The sequence below is a fragment of the Dama dama genome, chromosome 30, assembly GCF_033118175.1.
Source record: "Dama dama isolate Ldn47 chromosome 30, ASM3311817v1, whole genome shotgun sequence".
NCBI lineage: Eukaryota > Metazoa > Chordata > Mammalia > Artiodactyla > Cervidae > Dama > Dama dama.
Window position 1 is genome coordinate 19,873,928 of NC_083710.1, and position 18,078 is coordinate 19,892,005.

The 18,078-nt window shown below is 43.6% G+C and overlaps 1 long non-coding RNA gene across 1 annotated transcript in view; it reads left to right on the forward strand.

Annotated features, from left to right (window-relative positions):
* The window catches only part of LOC133049518 (uncharacterized), a 304,845-nt gene that overhangs the window by 268,915 nt on the left and 17,852 nt on the right, over nucleotides 1–18,078 (forward strand). The gene's annotated exons all lie outside the window — the stretch shown is intronic.

The window sequence follows — 18,078 nt, forward strand, 5'->3', positions numbered from 1 at the left end:
CTGCTTTATTGACTATACCAAATCCTTTGTGTGGATCACAACAAACTGTGGAAAATTCTTAAAGAGATGGGAGTACCAGACCACCTGACCTGCCTCCTGAGAAATCTGTATGCAGGTCAAGAAGCAACAGTCCGAACTGAACATGGAATAACAGACTGGTTCCAAATTGGGAAAGGAGTATGTCAAGGCTGTATACTGTCACCTTGTTTACTTAACTTATATGCAGAGTACATCATGCGAAATGCTGGGCTGGAAGAAGCAGACGCTGGAATCAAGATTGCCAGGAGAAATATCAGTAACCTCAGATATGCAGATGGCACCACCCTTATGGCAGAAAGTGAAGAGGAACTAAAAAGCCTCTTGATGAAAGTGAAAGAGGAGAGTGAAAAAGTTGGCTTAAAGCTCAACATTCAGAAAACTAAGATCATGGCATCTGGTCCCATCACTTCATGGGAAATAGATGGGGAAACAGTGGCTGACTTTATTTTTTGGGGCTCCAAAATCACTGCAGATGGTGATTGCAGCCATGAAATTAAAAGATGCTTACTCCTTGGAAGGAAAGCTATGACCAACCTAGATAGCATATTAAAAAGCAGAGACATTACTTTGCCAACAAAGGTCCGTCTAGTCAAGGCTATGGTTTTTCCAGTGGTCATGTATGGACGTGAAAGTTGGACTGTGAAGAAAGCTGAGCACCAAAGAGTTGATGCTTTTGAACTGTGGTGTTGGAGAAGACTCTTGAGAGTCCCTTGGACTGCAAGGAGATCCAACCAATCCATCCTGAAGGAAATCAGTCCTGAATATTCATTGAAGGACTGATGCTGAAGCTGAAACTCCAATACTTTGGCCACCTGATGAGAAGAAACAACTCTTTGGAAAAGACCCTGATGCTGATAAAGGTTGAAGGTGGGAGGAGAAGGGGACAACAGAGGATGAGATGGTTGGATGGCATAACCGACTCAATGGACGTGAGTTTGAGCAAACTTCAAGAGCTGGTGATGGACAAGGAAGGCTTGTGTGCTGCAGTCCATGGGGTCACAAAGAGTTGGACACAAGTGGGCAGCTGAACTGAACTGAACCACATGGATTAGATTGACAGGGGCCAAATTAGTATAAAATTGATAAGAAGGCTTTGGACCCTGAGCTCCTATTGGTAGGAAGCAAACTGAGAAAACTTCTGAGCAGAAAACATGGGCTACCTTTTATGAAAAGAAAAGATGACCTCCAGGGTGGAAACAAGAGCTCAGAGGCTGGAGTTGAAAGTTGTGGAGACTCATTTTCAGACCTGGAGTCCTAGACAAGGAACTTTCAACATAGAAAGTGATAGACATGACACTGTATGATTTTTGAGGCTTGATTACCCAAGGCATTGCCATTCATACCTTGCATTCTTTAACAGCTCACTTTGAGAGAAGCCAGAAATCATGCTTTCTGGACCCTCCAGACCCTGACAAACAGACCAGACCCTGTAGCTAAGCTACTTATGATTTGCTGATCCACAAATACTGTGGTACATATTTGTGTTTGTTGTGGCTTTGAGCCATTAGTTTTAGGGTAATTCATTGTGTGTGTATTGTTGATGAAGCAAATGACTAATTATGGTGGTGTCATTGATGTAAGAGAAAGGAACCACAGGTATAAGATAAGATTGATGAGGTTTAAAAAATACTGTAATCTTGAATTCAAATGGCAATCATTGCAATGGTGTATTTTATGTTAAGGAGCAGGCAGAGCAGAAGGAGGAGAGATGGATGAGGAGGGGGAGGGGAAAGCCAAAGCAAAGTTCCTTAAATCTGTCCACAGAAAAGACCTTGAAAATGAATACCGTAAAACCCAGCTTCTATATAAAATTTCCCATTGAAAAGCAAACAAACTGGATCCCTTTAAAGAAATGACTAGCTCTAGATCTGGAACAGAAAATGTTTAAGATGAGCCTGGAACATCCCATAACAACAGAAAGTAAGGACGCAATTTTTAAAAAGCATTAGGAAAAAAAAGCTAGGATCTGTTTAAGGATTTAGAAAGCAAAGTGAAGAGGCTCCCATTGGCTGAAGATGGGACTGTTGGCGCATGATTAAGAATAATAACTGCGATGGACTGAAACACATCAAATATGTTTAAATCCACGCATTCATAATGATGCTAGAAAAACTAATTAGTTCCATTTGCATGGTGCTTGGCACTTAATTCATTACTTTGATAACTGGCAAATAAAGGGAATAAATTACACATTTATCCTGCCTTCTATGAACTGTACCTCAATATAATTGGAGTCAATGAAGAGAAGTTTCTCTTTATAACTTCAGTTAACGAATGTAGAAATAGTAGTAAAGTGAGAATATTCATCTATTTGAAATTCCTAATGAAATAATGAATCTGGGCAGTGATCATCATTGGTTTCTGACATCACAGAAGGACAACCAGGTACTGGGTACCTCCTGTGAAGTCTCAGCAAAGCAGTCCTACCAAAGTAACAACATGAATCTGATCAAACTTTGAGATGTAGCTAACATTTTTTAGAGAATATTGGGGACAGAGGAACATGATAAATGACAAAATGGAGTATGATAAATGACAAAATGGGGAGATCCTATTAGCAAAATCCAGGTCATTGGAAACTCTACAGGAAAAATGACCAGTTTATTTAAAACAGTGCTTAGAGAAGGATGGTAGAAAGGAGAGAGAGAGAGACGTCATGTTTCAAATAGTTTTTTAAATGTGCAAAATTGCCCATTGTATATTAAATTGGGAGATCAGGATATAAAATTATAAAACAAAGCTGTCTGATTTTTTAAAGAAACATACAGCATGAAAGAAAAAATGTTCAGAAAACAAAGTGTTTTGTAGCACAGTTATTGGTAATTTTGGAATATTGTTCTGTATTTTTCTAATCTGCTTTAAGACACAAATATAATTTTTCTAATCACTGTCCTTCTTGGAATAAGGACAAATAGATAAATTAGTAAAAGCACATCTATAGAGAGGGAGGGGGAAAGTGTATTAACACTTGTTTTTTTCACGTGGTGGCCCTATGCTGTCCATTGAGATTCTCTTCTGTAAGAAAGAACACTGGCACATCCCATTGGATTGTAATGTGTTGGTGGGTCCCCTCTCACCAGTAACAGGTATATATTTTACTAATGGTCCTTTGGGAAAGACTTCAATTCAAATGAACCACCAGCCCTTCTAACTCTGAGATGGGTGTGAGAAGTAAGCCCTCATGTGACTGTTGAGGAAGGTCAGTATCTGAATTATGAAGCCTGACTTTCACCAGATGACGAACAGGAAAAGGAAAAAACTGCCTCGAAACAACCCGGGTTGGGTACAGCTGGTTCAGAAGCAACAGGTTTAATCTGTAATGTTGCCAAGGTAACAGCATCTGCTTCTGACATCGCCGAGGGTGGGAGGTGGGAGCAAAGAGGAGCAATAAAGAGGCAGAATGATTCTGTACATCTTCCCTAGGAAAACAGGAAAGAAGACTGTAAGATATTGACTATTTTCTGGGTGAATGTGCTTCCATAATGCGTAAAGTGTCATCAGGGTAAGGCAAATGGTGTTTTTCACATTACAGTCTGCCTTGAACCAAATGGGAGCCCCCATGCCTCTTGTCACATTGCCCTTTTCCCTTCTGTGACTCCTAACAGCGGTGGACAGGGCTTTCTTACAGCTCTGTCCCGTTGAGTGTGAAAGCACATTGATGTTTTCTTGTGACAGTTACTGCAGCATCTGTTCACACGGCTGAAAGATGCTTATTATGTTTCAACTGTGTCTGGATTTGCACGGGAAGAAGACAGGAAAGGAATGGCCTTGGTTCTCCTCCTCCTCTTCTCCTCCCCTTGGCTCCTGCCTCCAGATCTTTCCACCTGTAAAGGAGGATGATGAAGCAAGGAGAACGTGGCAGTGAGGAGGGAAAGAGAGCAGCAGGTCTGGGAAGTGTACTAGAGATATTTTTAGCTGAGGGCAAAACAGACAACAGGCTACCTGGCCACGAGGCAGCCCGCATGGGGACACCGGGAGCCTGGGAAGAGCTGAGTCAGGGGCAAGGTAAGGGGGGCTGGAGCCCAGCTCTGCATCAAATGGCCTTAGAGGGAGATCGGAGCTGGAGATGAAGACAGAGCTCCAGAGATGATCAGTGGCATATGTTGAGCATCAAAATTGTTCTCAAACTGGAGAAACACTCAGCTTGGTTGCCGGGCTCAGGGAAAGATGCTCTTTCCTGCCTGAACCTCATTTCATGTGTTTAGAACCTGAAGCAAACAGTCTCTGGGTAGTTCTCACTGGCTCAGAAACAAAGAGAATTTAGACCCCTGCCTGTGCCCAGTTGGGACTGAATTTTTTTTTTCCAAATGCCAACTGCTTTTACAACATGGCAGGATGTTCCAGAGGTCAAAAGCCTGAACTTGAGAGTCAGGCAAATCAGGGGAACCTGAATCTGACCCTCCAGGCCTGCCGCTTTCAGCTGCTTATACATTACTCATTATGCATTATTTCATTGGAGTCACATTTACAAGGTTGGAGGCAGGTAACCCCGCCTCCCCAGGCCTTAGCTTCCTCTCTTTTGGTGGGCTGCCAGGGCCAACTTCCTAGTGGTAGGCTGCGAGTTTGGGGGCACAGCGCTTGGAACTTTCCTGTTATCATCATTCTCATTTGTCTTTGAACATATCTTTAAAGAGTGGGAAGGAATGGAGTTCACTTGTGTTTGCTTCTTGGATTTGAAAGTGACACTAGATTAGGTAGAAACCCTGATCAGAAAGTTCTGTCCCGGGACTTCCCTGATGGTCAAGTGGTTAGGAATCTGCCTTCCAATGCAGGGGGCGCGAGTTACATCCCTAGTGGGGAACTAAGATCCCATGTGCTGTGGGGCAACTACGCCTGCACAACGCAACTAGAGAGAAGCCTGTGCCACAGCTGAGACCTGATGAAACGCGAAAGTGAAAGTTGCTCAGTCGTGTCTGACTCTTTGCAACCCCATGGACTATACAGTCTATGGAATTCTCCAGGCCAGAATACTGGATTGGGTATCCGTTCCCTTCTCCAGGGGATCTTCCCGACCCAGGAATTGAACCAGGGTCTCCTGCATTGCGGGTGGATTCTTTACCAGCTGAGCTACCAGGGAAGCCCTGATGCAGCCAAATAAATAAATATTTTGAAAAAGGAAAAAAAGAAAGTTCTGTTACAAGGTGGCAATGGACTTGTATTAAAGTTCTCTAGAGAAACAGAATCAGCAGGAGATTTTATATATATATATATATATACATATATATATATACAATGTAATATTATATATTACATAATATGTTATGTAATATATATATTACTTATTCTGTCTCATATATAGCTATAGTTAGATAATATAGATCTATAATCTCTATATATTATATATATATATAGAGAGAGAGCGAGGGGCTGGGGGTGGAATTTATTTTAAAGAATTGGCTCATACATCATGGATGCAGGCAAGTTCAAAATCTTCAGGCAGGCCAGCAGACTAGAACCCAGGGAAGAGCCGATGCTGAAGTTTTAAGTCCACAGGCAGAATTTCCTCTTCGTCAAGGAGATCAATTTTTTCTAGTAAGGCCTTCCTTCACCTAATTGGATGAAGCCTGCCCACATTATAGAGGGTAATTTGCTTTACTCAAAGTCTGCTGATTTAAATGTTAAACTCAACAAAAAATGCTTTCACAGAATTAGCTCGAGCTGTGTTTGACAAATATCTGAGCACCATGACCTAGCCAAGTTGACAGACAAAACTGGCCGTGGCAGGCCCCGTTTGCCCTGTGCAAACATGGACGCCTCCTCACAAGCCAGCACCACGACCCCAAAGAGTCACTCACACAGTAAGTATGTTCCATTAAGGTAGCTAATCTCATGGCATCTGCAGAAGAGCTGGGACCAGCTATTTTACTTTTTCTTTATTTGTGCTGCACCCTTCTTTAGGAGAAAAAAAAAAAAATCAAAGCACAGCAAAAGTTGATAGCAGGAATTATGTCAAAAAGGCAATTTTCACCACAGGTCCTGGGGTTAATATGTATTTATTCCAAAGATCTTAAACATTAAGGGAAAGAGGGAAATATTTAAAGGGAGCTCTAGACTGGGGACCAGAGATTCAACACTCTACCCTACCATTTAGGCAAATGTCCTAATTCACAGTAAGGTGGATAATTACACCTGCACCGAATCAGGGAGCAGAGAGGACTTACCATGATCATCTACACCAAAGTGCACAGATATCAATTATACTTGCGTCTGGAAAGGGTTGAAAGCTGAAAGCTTGCTGTATGAACAGAAAGTGTTGCTGCTTTTAACACTGAAAGTAAGTGAAGAGGGAACCAAGACACGCATCTCTGAGGCTGACACCTCACTCTTTTCTCTCGAGTGAAATCCCACTATGTCCTGACAGCGATCTCAGCTGTTCCCCACCTTGTGGCTGCCGTCCACATCTCTCTTTATTCGGTGCACACGAGTGGTACAGAGCTCTTTCTGTAAGCTGCTGTCAGGAAGGGCGCACGTCCTGGTGGGGAGTTCAAGGGCTAAGGTTTTAAACAGGATGTTAGAGGTGCCTCTCATGCATTGATGGAGAAGGCAATGGCCGCCCACTGCAGTATTCTTGCCTGGAGAATCCCATGGACGGAGGAGCCTGGTGGGCTGCAGTCCATGTGGTCACGAAGAGTCGGACATGACTGAGCAACTTCACTTTCACTTTTCACTTTCATGCATTGGAGAAGGACATGGCAACCCACTCCAGTGCTCTTGCCTGGAGAATCCCAGGGATGGAGGAGCCTGGTGGGCTGCCGTCTATGGGGTCGCACAGAGTCGGACACGACTGAAGCGACTTAGCAGCAGCAGCAGCTCATGCATTGAGGTGAAGACTCTTTTAGACACTGTTGCTAAAAGTGTAAATAGGTACAAATCCTGGAGTACAGTTTGGAAATTTCTAGCAAGTGCCTCAAAAATGTATATGTACCTAGTAATTCCATTCTAAGGACTTTATCCTTAAGAATGTAACAGATGAGTATGCAAATATACGTACAGGGATACTCATTAGTATCATACTCGTTACTTTTAAAAGTGAAATACTGCAAGCAACCTAAATGTCCAGTGATATCCATGGGTTCCATGGCACTAGTGGTGAAGAATCCACTTGCCAATTCAGGATGCACAAGAGATGTGGGTTCAATCGCTGAGCTGGGAAGATCCCCTAGAGTAGGAAAGTGGCACCCCACTTCAGTATTCTTGCTTAGAAAATTCCATGGACAGAGGAGCCTGGTGGGCTATGGTTCAGGGGATCACAAAGAATTGGACACAACTGAGTGACTGAACACCACCATCCAGGACTGCGTAGATGACTTACCATCCATTTTGAGAATAGAATATTATTTAACCATTAAAAAAAAATGATGATGGGCATGTGTACATAAAAATATTCATGAAACATTAAGGGGGAAAGTAAATCATAAAATATTAAATCTATATTTAATTCCATTAAAAATAAATACACAGATATATGAAAAAGTTTTGATGATGTCTTTGTTCATTTGGGCTGCTATAACAAAATCCCATAGACAAGGTGGCTTATAGCAGCAGAATTTTTTCCCCTCATAGTTCTGGAGGCTGGGAAGTCCAAGTTAAAGGCATGGGCATGTTCACTGTCTGCTAAGGACCCGCTTCATGATTTGTAGATTGCAGTCTTTTACATATTGTCTCCTTACATGATGGAAGGGAGGAGGGAGCTCTGTGAGGTCTCTTATAATGACACTAAAACCATTCATGAGGGCTCCACCCTCATGACCTAATCACTTCCCAAAGGTCCTGCCTCCTAATCCTATAACATTGGAGGTTAACATTTCAACATATTTTGGGGGAGACATAGACATTCAATCTATAGCAATGGATATATACCAAAATATTTACCGTCATTTTCTGAGTAACATAATGTTGAATTAATAGAATTCAACCAATTCAACCAATAGAATTGTTGATTAACTCTTTTTAATATCTGTATTTTCTATATTGAGTGTATCAGTTCAGTTCAGTCACTCAGTCGTGTCTGACTCTTTGTGACCCCATGGATTGAAGCACGCCAGGCTTCCCTGTCTGTCACCAACTCCCGGAGCTTGCTCAAACTCATATCCATCGAGTCAGTGATGCCATCCAACCATCTCATCCTCTGTCATTCCCTTCTTCTGCTACCTTCAATCTTTCCCAGCATCAGGGTCTTTTCCAGTGAGTCAGTTCTTTGCATCAGGTGGCCAAAGTATTGGAGCTTCAACCTCAGCACCAGCCCTTCAAATGAATATCCACAGTTGATTTCCTTTAGGATTGACTGGTTTGGTCTCCTTGCAGTCCAAGGGACCCTCAAGAGTCTTCTCCGACACCACACTTCAAAAGCATCAATTCTTCTGACTCAGCTTTTTTTATGGTCCAACTCTTATATCCATACATGACTACTGGCAAAACCATAGCTTTGACTAGATAGACCTTTGTTGGCAAAAAATGTCTCTGCTTTTTAATATGCTTTCTAGGTTGGTCATAGCTTTTCTTCCAAGGAACAATTTAATTTCATGGCTGCAGTCACCATCTGCAGTGATTTTGGAGCCCAAGAAAATAAAGTCTGTCGCTTTCCATTGTTTCCCCATCTATTTGCCATGAAGTGATGGGACCAGATGCCATGATCTTAGTTTTTTGAATGTTGAGTTTTTAAGCCAACTTTTTCACTCTCCTCTTTCACTTTCATCAAGAGGCTCTTTAGTTCTTCTTCACTTTCTGCCATAAGGGTGGTGTCATCTGCATATCTGAGGTTATTAATATTTCTCCTGGAAATCTTGATTCCAGCTTGTGCTTTATTCAGCCTGGTATTTTGCATGCGGTACTCTGCATACAAGTTAAATAAGCTGGTTGACAATATACAGTCTTGACATACTCTTTTCCCAACTGGAACCAGTCCATTGTTCCATGCCAAATTCTAACTGTTGCTTTTTGACCTGCATACAGATTTCTTAGGAGACAAGTAAGGTCGTCTGGTATTCCCATCTCTTTAAGAATTTTCCACAGTTTGTTGTGATCCACACAGTCAAAGGCTTTAGCTTAGTCAGTGAAGCAGAAGTAGATGTTTTTCTGGAATTCTCTTGTTTTTTCTATGATCCAACAGATGTTGGCAGTTTGATCTTTGGTTCCTCTGCTGTTTCTAAATATTGAGTGTATGGTTACTTATAGAACTAAGAAAATGAAGGGGGAAATGCCTTTCCTATGTGCCCTCTGATCTCATCCTTGATTAGAAGGGTAAGTGCTGTGTATTCCTAGGCCCATAAGGACATCTGGGGAGGAAAATTGTTCTTGGTATTATTTGTTATTTTTTACCCTCCACTGGCATTTTAACATCAATGTTGATAGCAGCCTCTCAGATTGATATTCTCTGTGCTGTCAAAAAGAAAATTCTAGCAAACACCAACACTGCATAGCTCTTTCTAACAAGTCTAGATCACAAACCATTGCAAGGTAAAGTAATTGTTCAATTCCATAAGAGCACCATATTGTCATAAAGACTGAAGTTCCTTGAGGTTGTTAACAAAAGTTCATCAAGAAGTTTCTGGGGTTAATGGTCAAAACCAGAAGTCAGGAACATAAACAAAGGTGACACTGAGAAACCTTGATAGGTGTGTGTATGTGTTTGTCTGTATGTGTGTGTTTCTGTAAACAGGGTTGATAATCTTTCTTCTGCGTGGCCAACCATGTGAGCTGATGTTTTAAGTGTATGTAATGGCAGGGCTTGAAATGATGCTATTTCTTGATAACTCTGGGACATTTCACCCTGAGTGCTCTTTTACCTTGAGATATGCAGATAATCCAGAAAACAGCCAGCACTCTTCAGACTGGACACTGTAGAAATGCCAGTGTATAATCATATTACCCGGTTCTCCTTTTACACTGTTGACCTGTAATCAGAGATTTAGTCTCCTGACTACACATATGTTAGGATGCTTGAAGTAGTTTCAGGCTTTGAGATCCTGAAACACCTAGCAGAAGGCTCAAATCATTGTTTCTTAAAGAGACAGCAAGTAATGAGTCAAGATGGAGGGAGAACAGGGTTGCAGGTAAGAAGACTAGTGTACACCCCTGGATCTGCAGAGTCAGATCAGCTCAGGAGGCAGGCGCTCAGTGTTCTGAATGGCCTCTTGCCTCTCCCCATTCTCATGCAACCACAGAGATGATAGATCCTTCTCTTGCCACATCTCTACCACCTCAGAACTCCTGCTAGTCTTTATTAGCATTTCTCTCAGGGTATGTACCTTATCCTGCCTTGTGTTGTAGTAAAATATGAAGACTTCTTCAGTCAGTCAATTAGTTCAGTCGCTCAGTTGTTTCTGACTCTTTGTGACCCCATGAATCACAGCACACCAGGCCTCCCTGTCCATCACAAACTCCTGGAGTTTACTCAAACTCATGTCCATCGAGTCGGTGATGACATCCAGCCATCTCATCCTCTGTCGTCCCCTTCTCCTCCTGCCCCCAATCCCTCCCAGCATCAGGGTCTTTTCCAATGAGTCAACTCTTTGCATGAGGTGGCCAAAGTATTGGAGTTTCAGCTTCAGCATCAGTCTTTCCAATGAACACCTAGGACTGATCTCCTTTAGGATGGACTGGGTGGATCTCCTTGCAGTCCAAGGGACTCTCAAGAGTCTTCTCCAACACCACAGTTCAAAAGCATCAATTTTTCAGTGCTCAGCTTTCTTCACAGTCCAACTCTCACATCCATACATGACCACTGGAAAAACCATAGCCTTGATTAGACAGACTTTTGTTGGCAAAGTAATGTCTCTGCTTTTTAATATGCTATCTAGGTTGGTCATAACTTTCCTTCCAAGGAGTAAGCGTCTTTTAATTTCATGGCTGCAATCACCATCTGCAGTGATTTTGGAGCCCCAAAAAGTAAAGTCTGACACTGTTTCCACTGTTTCCCCATCTATTTCCCATGAAGAGATGGGACCAGATGCCATGATCTTAGTTTTCTTAGACTCTTACTAAATCACAAGCTCCCTGAGAGCACTGACAGTTTCTACATTGGCTTACTGTTGATGATGTCCAGTACCTAGCAGATAACTCAGTAAAAAAAAAAAAAAAAAGAATGAATGAATAGATAGTAGCCCTCAAAATTTATTCACTTCCACTGACAGGAAGAACATGAAGTTGATGCTCTTTAGGAAAAACGAAAGCTGACTTTTCAATCTCCTAATTGTTCGGTGGTTGTGTGTGATTCCTCCTTCTCAGAGAAGACTTGGCTCTGACATCCCTGACGTCACCACTTTGATGCTTTCTTACAGCAGAGAAGGTGAATTTATTAATAGCATTATTAGCATTAATAGCATTACTCAAGGGCCTGTTCTCTATCTGGGACTCAGCCTGGTCACTTTCTTTCTGAATGCCACTGGTGACAAGCTGTCAAATGGTGGATCAGGCTTAGTATTTCCACCTACAGTATAGGAAGTGGTTTCATAACACTACTCCATAGGTATTTATTATTCAACTATTGCATGCACTTTATGGCAAATAGTTGGGTAAAAGGTGGAAACAGTGACAGGTTTTATTTTCTTGGACTGCAAAGTCACTGTGGACAGTGACTGCAGCCATGAAATTAAAAAACATTTACTCCTTGGAAGAAAAGCTATGACTAACCTAGACAGCATCCTAAAAAGCAGAGACATTACTTTGCCAACAAAGGTCTGTCTAGTCAAAGCTATGGTTTTTCCAGTAGTCATGTACTAATGTGAGAGTGGGACCATAAAGGATGCTGAAGAATTGATGCTTTCAAATTGTGGTGTTGGAGAAGACTCTTGAGAGTCTCTTGGACTGCAAGGAGATCAAACCAGTCAATCTTAAAGGAAATCAGTCCTGAATATTCATTGGAAGGACTGATGCTGATGTTGACACTCCAATCCCTTGGCCACCTCATGAAAAGAGCTGACTCATTGGAAAAAAAACCTGATGCTGGGAAAGATTGAGGGAAAGAGAAGGGGGAAACAGAGGATGAGATGGTTGGATGGCATCACCAACTCAGTGAACATGAGTTTGAGCAAATTCTGGGAGATAGTGAAGGACAAGGAAGCCTGGTGTGCTGCAGTCCATGGGATCACAGAGAGTCAGACATGACTTAGCAACTGAAAAACTTTTACTATCCAAAGACACCAGGAAGCTTTTCCTACTCCCCTCCACCCACATTATCCTTCCCTACCCTTAAGATAAGAGGTCCTCAGATGCACATGCCTTCAGCACAAGCAGATACCATGAAAATGTTCATCTGGTGGTTTAACCCCATTGACCCACAGTGGGGAGAGGGAGAGGGGTAGGTGACCACAGAGGATGAGATGGTTGGATAGCATCTCTGAATCAGTGGACATAAATTTGGGCAAACTTCAGGAGTTAGTGAAAGACAGGGGAGACTGGTATGCTGCAGTTCATGGGGTCACAAAGAGTTGGACATGACTTAGGGACTGAACAACAATTACATGCACAATCCTGAAAGGTACAATACTCATATTTATAGAATTTTTGGATGGAGTAGGAAAGTAAAGTGGTTTTTCATAGAGTACATGGAGTAGTCTAAACCACTTAATCCAACCCTGTTACAGAAAAGACTGTACCAAACCATTCCAAGGCATCCTCATCACCAACATCCCCTCTTCTTCCTTCTCCTTTCTCCCCCCTCCCCTCCCCCTTCCTTCCCTTCCTTCTCCTCTCCTTCCCATTCCTCCTCCTCCCCTCCTCCCCCTCCTCCTCCCCTTCCAGTCATCAGCCACAGCCTTCACCAAAGGCCCTGTGTACTAAGTATTATGCTAAGTGCATAAAATGAAGCCCAGGAACCATTGGATCAATGTATATGCATTCATAGAACTGTCTTTCATGGTATCATTTTACATGGTGGGCTGAAAGAGACTTCATCTTCCCTTTCTAATGGTATCCTAGGATCTTGTCACTTCTTTGAAGGAGGTGCTAATAATGGTAATAAGAATGTACAATGATTTGCTGGCCCATGCCCCTCTCTCTCTCCCCAGGTCCACAGGAGTGTGGCCAGAAGCCAACTCTGGGTATTTCCATTAAAAGTGGCCACAGCCTCCCCACTGAGAGCTCCTGGGAGAGGGAGGCTGCCTCTGTAATCAGGCAGCTGCCCCACCTTGAGCTCCTCCAAGAAATATGAGCTGCAAATTTTATTATGTGTATTAGCCTTTGTTCTTTACTCCTACGGTACCTGTAGGTCTTTCTTCAGTGAGGGAGAGCCACTCTCCCTCACCTCAGAGTTAAATGGAGCCTTGTGCTTGCTGCGTGCTAAGTCACTTCAGTCATGCCCAACTCTTTGGGACCCCATGGGCTATAGCCCTCCAGGCTCCTCTGTCTATGGGATTCTCCAGGCAAGAAAACTGGAGTGGGTTGCCATGTCCTCCTCTAGGGCATCTTCCCAATCCAGGGACTATCTTATGTCTCCTGAATTTGCAGGCGGGTTCTTTACCACTAGCGCCACCTGGGAAGCCCATAATGGATCCTCAAGTGCCCCCAAATCAATGGGTCAAATCCTCTAGGAATCATGAAAAAAAAATTGTTTCCAGGAGTGAGTGTTATCTGGCAAGGAATTCATACAGTTTCTGGAGCTCCTCATTTCCTCCCATTGTGTTAATTCTTCCAACTCAATAGCCTCATCCTCTGCCCAGCCCCTGCACACATTTCCCTCTCCTCCCCCACCCCAGGGAAGAAACTGATTGATGCTGAAGTCAGAATCCATCCAATTTTGTGATGGTCTCGGTACTCCAGACAATTGCCCTGCAGCAGCCACTGGCCGTCCTTAGCCTGTGCCAGAACAACCACAGTTTCTGCAGGCTCATTTAAAGCTGCAAGGAGGTAGGAGGTGTGTGCTAGGTGTGCGTTTAGGAGTTTGCGCCATGTGTCTTGGATAAACGCCAAGGTCAGGAAGTCTATAGAGGGTTTTCCTCCTACTTCTTCCTCTTTGATCTGTTTCAATCTGCCTTTGTACCACCTGCAGAGGGGCTGCTCCAGCCTGTTGGCATCACTCCCTTGCACAGTCTGTCTTCACTCAACACTTATTTATTATTCAATTATTAGAGTTATTGGATGTGCTCATGGCTTATTACCCTCTGGGTGCATTTACAAGTAGGATAGGAAAAACCCACCGCAGTTTAATTTCTGTTGTTACCAAGAAGCCTGTACTTACTGTGAAACCTCATATTCGTGTCATAAAGTTTTTATGGCATATTTATCTTCTCAAACCTTGATTTTCCTTTTAGGGGCTACCTAAAATGTATATATGTGTTCTCCATACAAAGTAGGTTAGAAGCAAGCACTACTGATCAACAAGCTGGGCAAAGAGCCAAGAGCCCCAGCTATTGGGGAGAGGAGCCCGTGAGCTAAAACCTGCTCCCTGAAGGTGATATCTGGTTCTTGATCATGTCAACATTTGCTTCACAGACTGTTTCCATTCCTTTCTGGTCTTTCTCAGAAGCTTGTTCTCTCTCTTCTCTGTGATGTGTGGACAAACACCTGTGCATACAAGCACGTGCACAAACACACACACAGAGCAGCCTCCTCTCCACGACACAAACAAAGACGTATCATCAGTGTTCTGGGGACAGTGGGGACACGTTTCCTGTCATCATAGCAGACCTCCCTTGTGGATTCTTTCAGAGGAGAGAAGGTTCCTAATTTTCTGCCTTCCTGTAAATCCTTTTGCAGAAGGAAGGCCAAGGATATATGGACCAGGCCCAGGGCTGGTCTGCTTCTCTGCACATGATAAAGGATTCATACAGTGCCAAGAAAGCCGACCATTTCTTCCCAGGTGGCTCAGTGGTAAAGACTCCACCTGCCAATGCAGGAGACACAGGTTTGATCCCTGGGTATGGAAGATCCCTTTAGAGGAAAGGGCAACCCACACAAATATTCTTGCCTGGAAAATCCCATGGACAGAGGAGCCTGGCAGGCTACAGTCCATGGCATCACAGAAGAGTCAGCCACAACTGAGCAACTGAGCACACATGCCTGAGTGCAGACTATCTGCTTCCTGCTGCAGAAGGGAATGCTAGCGTGAAAGGGGCCCGGGAATCAAGTTTCATTATTCTGGCTGAAAACGTTCAGTGGTTGTCAAGAACACAGGGGAACATGAGAATTCTGTCATTCCTTCTTTCTCATTTTCTCTCATTCATGTCATTGTCTTAGGGTAGCCCATCCCAATGGTTAGGCAGGCATCCCTCTGACTAGGTGCCCTGGCATCACTGCAGGGCCATCTGGAGCCCATGGGATGTCTTTGCCTCCTGACAGCTCATGTCACAGGTCTGCACCCTGTCTCCACACTGGGTATTTACCAGAATATGTGCTCTACCTTCTCAGGTTCCCTGCGGGACCAGGGCAGCACGCAGCTCCGAGCTCTCCTGGCAGTAACATGTGGACGCTTTATCCAGTCAGCTTTTCCAGGCTCGAAAGGAATGTGTCCCAAAGTACTTACAAGCACCCAGAGCCTCACATGCTGCTCTGCTCACTCTCTGGAGAACAACCTGGGACTGGCCAAGGTAGTTTCTGTTGTTGTTCAGTCACTGAGTTGTGTCTGACTCTGCAATCCCATGGACTGCAGCACACCGGGCTGTCCTGTCCTTCACTCTCTCTCAGAGGTTGCTCAAACTCATGTCCACTGAATCAGTGATGCTATCAAACCATCTCATCCTCTGTCGCCTCCTTCTCCTCCTGTCCTCAACCTTTCCCTGCATCAGAGTTTTTCCCAGTGTGTCGGCTTTTCGCATCAGGTGGCCAAAGAATTGGAGCTTCAGATTCAAATCAGTCCTTCCAATGAATATTTAGGGTTGATTTCCTTTAGGATTGACTGGTCTGATCTCCCTGCTGTCCAAGGGACTCTCAACAGTCTTCAGCACCACAGTTCAAAAGCATCAATTCTTTGGTGCTCAGCCTTCTTTACGGTCCAACTCGCACATCTGTACATGACTATTGGCAAAACCATAGCTTTCAGTATACAGACCTTTGTCAGCAAGTGATGTCTCTGCTTTAACTAGAGGCCATCTGAAATAGTCCATATGTTGAACTTGGCTGGATGGGCTGGAGTCCCCAGAGGTAGCATTACCTAGGCTCCCATTCTGACCTGTGAGGGAGTCACCATGTCTGAACCTGGGAGCTATAGGAAACTCAGAGGGCAGCAGGGCCTTCACCCCAGGGACCCCCAAAGCCATAAGCCCAGAGGCATCTGGTCTCCTTAAAGCAAATGTGCGATTCACATGGATCTGAGTTAGGGGGTTTGGCTTGTTCTGCCTGGGGTCCTGCTCAGCCCGCAAAAGCAACACTAGCTCTGAAGCCTTGAAGAGGAACAGTCAGAGTAATTTAGACACTAAAGGAGTGTTTGCTGGTTGTCCATTGATTTCCTACCGCTGCTCTGTTATCTGGGGAGCCAGAAGCGCTTTCTCCCTCAAAGCCCTCCCTCCATATAATTTGCCAACTTCAACAGGACAGCACCTGAACAAAATGCTCTTCCGCAGGAGGCTGTGTTAGTTTGTCATTTTCATCTCAGCATCCCTCTTCCTTTAGAGGTGCCCACAGCAATTCTCACTCCCTCCTGCCTCTCTAAAGAGTTTCCATTGCCCATTTCCTGATGATGCACTTAGGTTTGTCTCTTGAAAAACACTGTTACTCCACCCCAGAAATACAGCCCCCAAACTGTTGCATCTGATCCTTTTGTTATTCTTTTTTTGCATCCAGCCTTTTTTTTTTTTCCCTTCGCTGTTTGAGTCAGAGGTCAAGGGTGTCTGATGCTGCAGTACAATAACCAGCAATCACTTATTGGACTAGCTCCCTGGGAGAAAAGCTTTGCTCATTGAATTGCAAATGGCTGATCAAAAGCAGTAAATCTTTTCCAAGAACAAGGTCTGGTTTTGCCATGTTGGGCTTTGCCAAATATTTCAAATAGCCTTTCTGGTCTAAGCAAGGTGGGATGTTGGTATTTATCATTAGTCAAAGGCAGTGTTCTTAAACTATAGGTCATGATCCACTCCCTGCATGCTCAGAGACTTCAGTCGTGTCTGACTTTTTGCCTACAGTCCCTGCCAGGCTCCCCTGTCCATGGGATTTCGTAAGGAAGAGTACTGGAGGCCTGCAGGAGATCTTCCCCACCGGAGGATTGAACCCTCATTTCCTGCATTGGCAGGTGAATTCTTTACAACTAAACCACCAGGGAAGCCCTATGATCCTCTTAGGGGATCTAGAATCAGTTGAGTAGCTTACAGTGGCAACCCACTTCAGTATTCTTGCCTGGAAAATCCCATGGACAGCAGACCCTGGCAGGCTAAAGTTTATGGAGTCACAGAAGAGTCGGACACAATTTAGTGACTAAACAGCAACATTTTACAAGTAGCATCACAAAATAGAATTGAGGGAATTCCCTGGTGGGCCATGGTTTTTATTCCACACTTCTATTGCAGAGGGTATGGGTCGACCCCTGGTCAGAGAACTAAGGTCTCTTAAGCCATGTTGTACGACAAAAAAAAAAAAAAGAGAGAGAGAGAAAGAGAGAGAAAGAATTGAACTAAGTAGAATAAAATAAACGTATGAATACACCTCATGTAATATGTAATAAAAGTAGAGTTCTCTGGAAAATTTTTGTTCTAGTATATATTTTTACATACCTAGGTCTATAAATGTGTGTTCTGAAAAGTCAAAGTGAAAGTCGCTCAGTTGTGTCCAACTCTTTGCAACCCCATGGACTATACAGTCCATGAAATTATCTAGGCCAGGATACTGGAGTGGGTAGCCTTTCCCCTCTCCAGGGGATCTTCTCAACCCATGATTGAACCCAGATCTTCCACACTGCAGGCAAATTCTTTACCAGCTGAGCCACAAGGGAAGCCCAAGAATACTGGAGTGGGTAGCCTATCCCTCTTCCAGCAGATCTTCCTGACCCAGGAATTGAACTGGTGTCTCCTGTATAGCAGGCGGATTCTTTACCAACTGAGCTATCAGGGAAGCCTGAGGTAGGACCTAAAATGTATTCCCTTTTTTTTAAAAAAAAAATTTATTTATTTATTT